The sequence below is a fragment of the Mus caroli genome, unplaced genomic scaffold (assembly GCF_978045245.1).
Source record: "Mus caroli unplaced genomic scaffold, Mus_caroli_1 scaffold_10, whole genome shotgun sequence".
In the NCBI taxonomy this organism is placed as follows: domain Eukaryota; kingdom Metazoa; phylum Chordata; class Mammalia; order Rodentia; family Muridae; genus Mus; species Mus caroli.
The window spans coordinates 94,940,245-94,946,127 of NW_028227265.1; the positions used below are offsets into that span (position 1 = coordinate 94,940,245).

Below are 5,883 nucleotides of genomic sequence, written 5' to 3' on the forward strand. Positions count from 1 at the left end.
TGAAATTGTACTTATATGTGCTTTCGTTTAATCTATCATGCCTGTAAAATAAAATCTATGAACACTGAAAGGCAGGTGAACCTCCTGGATGGTGAATACCCTGGCACGACAAAGGAGTTGGTGTGCCCTGCAATTAATAGTTTAGGGGCAAAGCATTCATTTCTAAAGAGAACTAGACTTAGTCATTGGTCTTATAAGACTCCGGGGAGCCTTAGCTTACCAGGGACCCCCCTAAGTGAACCACATGGAGCTAGGGTTGATGCAAAGAGCAGGAGGAATGTATTGTTCTAGTGCACTGGGGTCATCCCAGACCCATGGAGAGGTGGGGACCACCACTACCTGTTCAGCAAGTTTTTATATGGTTTCCAGGGGCAGAACAGAGCATCAGCAACTAAGCACAATATGATTGGTGGGATGGTGCACCCTTTAAACTGATTGGTCTTTAGGGTGCGAGGTGACAAGGATGTCCCTTGTCTGAAGGCGGGCAACAGTCTCCACCCTGTGGTCTGAGAAATGTTAATTAGCCTTTCCTTTCAGGAGAGGCAGCATTTCATGACCTTCCCAAAGTTCCTAAACTGACCTTTTCATTCTTAATATGTGAAATAAAGAGACTAGTCACAGAAAACCTGCAGAGAAAGAAAATTTACTGTCCCAGTGCAGCCACACTGGGAAGAACAGACAAAGGATTCAGGGACACCACCCCTCCCCCCAAGTCTGTCCTCAGTGTATGACATAAATATCAACTTAAACAGAAGAAGAGTGTAAACAAAATGAGAAATGGGTGTGGTCAAAGAATAAAGGTCAAGGTGAACTTGGTGTCAATCCTGGTTCTGCCAGGCAGGGTGAAGAAGTTACTAGTTGATGGAGCAATCTGGGTCAGGGGTGGGAAAGGAATGGTGTCTTAATTAGGGTCTTACTGCTGTGAACAGACACCATGACCAAGGCAACTCTTATAAAGGACAACATTTAATTGGCGCTGACTTACAGGTACAGAGAGGTTCAGTCCATTATCATCAAGGCAGGAACATAGCAGCATCCAGGCAGGCATGGTGCAGGAGGAGCTGAGTGTTCTGCATCTTCATCTGAAGGATGCTAGCAGAATACTGACTCCAAGCAGCTAGGATGAGTGTTTTAAAGCCCACATCCACAATGACACACTTACTCCAAAAAGGCCACACTTACTCCAAGAGGGCAACACCTAATAGTGTTAACTCCCTGGGCCGAGCATACGCAAACCATCACAGGTGGCCCTTGTCATCATAGATAACTCCCTGCATCAGCAGGTGATCTGTCCTGCAATGCTTTGTTATCCATGGAATCCAAGGACTACAGATTGATCTCGATACTTTCAACCTTGACTATGTTAAGTAGACATGCTCCTTGATGAATACCATGCCTATGTCCATCTAAGTCCCCCATCTGGTGCAAAATAAAGGAGACTATTGTGGTGTGATTATGAAATGTCCCCTTAGGCCCCGGAGTTTAACAGCTGGCCCTCAGCTGGCGGTACTGTTTGGGAAGCTTGCGGAACCTTTAGGAAGTGCAGCCTGGCAGGAGGAAGTGGGTCACTGAGGTGGGTCTTGAGGCTATTTGTAGCTTGTTCTCTGTTCCTATTTGCTTTCTCTTCTTGATCATCTAAGTCCTATGACCAGCCAGGCTTCTGCACCTGCCCACATGCTTTTCCATAACGTATATGAGTCAGCATAAGTCCATCCTGCCTAAAGTTACTTCTTGTTAGATATTTTTGAACAACAATGGGAAGGGTAACTGTTCTTGTCAACTTCACACACACTAGAGTCACCTGGGAAGAGGGGACATCAATTAAAGAAGTGCCTCTACCAGACTGGCCAATGCGTATGCGTATGTCTATGTATAGTGGGTTGGCTTAATGCTGCTTGTATTCTAATGCTAAATGCTGGCCTCCAAGATTTGGAGTCAGCATGGAGCCTCTGGGAACCTGCCCCCAGTCAATTCTGATTGGTAAATAAAGCTGCTAGCAGTCAATAGCTGGAGAGAAGAGAGATCTGGGGGTATGGGGGAGGGGGGGCAGGGCACAGGATGGTCAGGAAGGGGGAATAGTGGAGATGATGGTGGTTTAGGTTTCCCAGGCTACAGACCTCGAGGAAGGAGGAGAAAGTGGTCACGGAGAAAGAAGAGCCACCAAGAAAACGTGGCCCAGGGGGCTGCCCAATGGGTCAAGAGCAGCCAAGATGAAACATAGAGATTAGTGAGTAGTGACTTGAAGTTATAGGTTAGGAAGGTGGCATTTAACAGCATGGAGACTAAGCAGTTGCCCAGCTATTATGCTGCATAAAGCATATTAAAAAAATATAAAGGTTGGGTGTGTGTCTTTCATCTGGGAACATAAATGGTCAAAGGCAGGAGGGAACTCCGCACCAAGATTTATTAAAATATTTGTACTACATCTATGGAGGTTTTTTTTTGTTGTTTTTTTTTTTTTTTTTTTTGATTAATCATTTATGTGAAGTGTCCAGTGTACTGTGGGCCGTGCCACTCCTGAGCAGATCTTCCTAGGTTGCATGAGAAAGCAGGTGGAGCAAGCCATAACTCGCAAGCTAGTGAGCCCCATTCTTCCAGGGTCTGTGTTTCACTTCTGCATACAGTTCCAGCTTGAAGTTCTGCCCTGACTTCCCACAGTGATGAGCTCTGAGAGGGCAGTGTAAGCCACAGATAAGTCCTTCCTTTTCCAAGTTGCCTTTTGGTCAAAATGTTTTACCACAGCAATGGAAAGCAAATTAAGACAGAAACAAATACAGAGATATACAGAAGCCAGGCTTCTGTAGTGCTTTCAGATACGCTGAGGGCAGAAGTAAGGAATCAATGCTTTTAGCAAAAGTGATTTCTAAGTGCCTGCTGTACTCAGATCCCATTGACACCAACGTTCCTCTTACCAATGGTCAGAGTCTGGCCTAAGTGCTCTCAGGCGCTTGGCCTCTTATTCAAAGAATTGAAATAAAGGCTCATGTGGATTGAAAACTAGAAAGGAAACTTTAGCCAAAGCAAAAGTGCTAGCATAGATCAGAAAGAAATATGCTCTTAGGAGTGATAGTGGCTGGGCTATGAGCGCCCTGACTGTTGATTAAGAAGAGTTCAAGGGAAGAAGTTTGGTTGGTGAGGAGCATAGCATGGGTGGCTGCCTGTTTTGATTGACAGACTAAGTTAAAACCTTTTCTATTGCAGATGCTTCTTCTCACAATGTATCTGAATTTAATCAAATGCACACTCAATTATGCACAAGCCTAACTAAGATAGTAAGATAGTAAGAGACTTAGAAGTTCACCTTATGGTATATGTACTACAAACCAGACTAGGTTGTATCCGCACATTCCCCATGGTTCCTAGATGCATCAGAGAATGTGTTTGAAAGGAAACAGATTTTACCAGGAGGTTGCTAAAGTAAGCCTAACCCTAACCCTAAGCCTAACCCTAACCCTAACCCTAACCCTTCTGGCTACCTATTTATGGCCTTCATAACAAAGTAATGATAGCAAATATAGTGCTTTCCTGAGTTCTGAGAGTTGTAACAATTACCATATTTGGAGGAGTAGGAGAAACTCTATGTTTATAGTCAAATAAAACAGCTGTTTGGATGCCCTGAAGACCCTCTTTGTGACCAGCATCAGAATGAAGGAGCAGACCTTGCCCTTTCACTTGTGGTGTGAATTCTGTGTAGTTAAGGTCAAAATCAATTTGTGCTGTAAGACCTCCTGATGCAGTCTGAGATGAAATCAGATCTTAGTGCAGTGCCCGATTCCCTGGACTTCTCCAGGGGAAAGCCAGTGGCAGAAGAAACCAATGCTGCCTCTGACTCAAGAAGGAGTAGAGAGCCAGACCATGTTGTGCCGTGTCTTCCACTAACCCTGGAATGTTACTGTCTTACCTTCCCTAGGACTCTGCCTAGCAAAACAGGACAGCATAGCAACAGACAAAGGCATAAGAAGTTCAAGACTTATGAGTGGCTACCTCTGCTCTTCACAACCAGAGTCCTTAAGAGAGGTCCCAGGAATAGATCTTGATTGTTTTTGAATTTATACAGGTGTTTTGCCTGCATATATCTATATCTATATCTATATCTATATCTATATCTATATCTATATCTATATCTATCTATATCTATATCATCTGTGTGTGTAATGATATCTGCATATATGGGTATAGATATATAGATATATGTATGTATAGATATAGATATCTATGCCCCACAAGAGTGCCTGATGCCTGTGAAGCCTTGGAGCTCATGGAACCTAAGTTACATATAGGTGGTGGTAAGCTGCTAGGTAGGTGCTGGCAACCAAATTTGGATTCTCTGCAGGACTGGTGAATGCCATCTCTTACCACTTAGCCATCTCTCCAACAAAGAACAGCATTTTAAATAAGCTCCTTCAGGTGATGCTAGTGCAACCAACAGATAATTGGGTGAGGCCGCACCAGCCTCCATGGTCCAGGTCCACGATGATAAGGTGATGCCCAGTTTTCATTGTGAATTGACTAAGCCGGGCTTTCCATTGGAGAGCCTGGGAACCAGGATTGTTAGTTAACAAGCACTGCTGCGGACTCTTGGAAATGTAAGATGTTTGGAGAGGGAGACCCAGAGCAAACTTTTTGCTTTCCAAACTGGAACTCCAGGGTCATCAAGGCCAGCCGGCAGTACCAACAGTATGTGACAACTTGTTAGAACAGCGAAATGTCTAGCTCCAGCCAGACCTCTAATCAGAAACTCAGTGTGGGGTCTAGGGACATGCAACACAGCAAGCCCTCCAGGTGTTCAGATGAGTGTTCAATCTGAAAACCATGAAGCTGCTTTCCAACTTGGGCCCGGCACAATGGCTCCTGAAAAGAAGGGTGGCGAGAAGTAGAAGGGCCGTCCTGCCATCAACGAGGTGGTGACCCGGGAATACACCATCAACATCCACAAGCGCATCCATGGAGTGGGCTTCAAGAAGCGTGCGCCTCAGGCACTCAAAGAAATTTGGAAGTTTACCATGAAGGAAATGGGGACACCAGATGTGTGTGTTGACACCAGGCTCAATAAAGCCATCTGGGCCAAGGGAATAAGGAATGTTGCGTATTGCATCCGAGTACGTTTGTCCAGAAAACGTAATGAGGACGAGGATTCACCAAACAAGCTCTACGTGCTGGTAACCTACGTGCTTGTTACCACATTCAAAAATCTACAGACAAGCCGGGCGTGGTGGCACACACCTTTAATCCCAGCACTCGGGAGGCAGAGGCAGGAGGATTTCTGAGTTTGAGGCCAGCCTGGTCTACAAAGTGAGTTCCAGGACAGCCAGGGCTACACAGAGAAACCCTGTCTCAGAAAAAAAAAAAAAAAAAAATCTCCAGACGGTCAATGTGGATGAGAACTAACCTGCTGAATGTCAAATAAAGTTGCAGAATTGCAAAAGAAAGAAAGAAAGAAAGAAAGAAAGAAAGAAAGAAAGAAAGAAAGAAAGAGAAAGAAAGAAAGAAAGAAAGAAAGAAAGAAAGAAAGAAAGAAAGAAAGAAAGAAAGAAAGAAAGAAAGAGGAAAGAAAGAGAGAGAGGGAGGGAGGGAGGGAGGAAGGAAGGAAGGGAAGAAAAGAAAAGAAAACCACGAAGCTCTAGAGACTCTAAAGGTCTGACCAGCATAGACAATTTGTCTGCATCTTTCATCACCATTTCTAATCTCTGTGTTCCAAAAATTTGATAAAGAGACCTTCCCAGAAATCCCATGACCCAATCCTCTGGGTGCTTTGATGTGATCTTACCTTTCAACTTCAAGTCAGCCCCGAGACTCTCCTCTCTATCAGCATTGACAGAAAGATCCATGTACTTAAGTCAAGTCAGCATGGAATGAAGATCTTCTCAATCTTAACTGCAAAGC

At 44.5% G+C, this 5,883-nt stretch overlaps 1 pseudogene; it reads left to right on the plus strand.

The window, feature by feature from the left end:
* The first annotated feature begins 4,844 nt into the window (after positions 1 to 4,844).
* On the plus strand, positions 4,845 to 5,267 carry LOC110300208 (large ribosomal subunit protein eL31 pseudogene; annotated as a pseudogene).
* Positions 5,268 to 5,883: the final 616 nt, after the last annotated feature.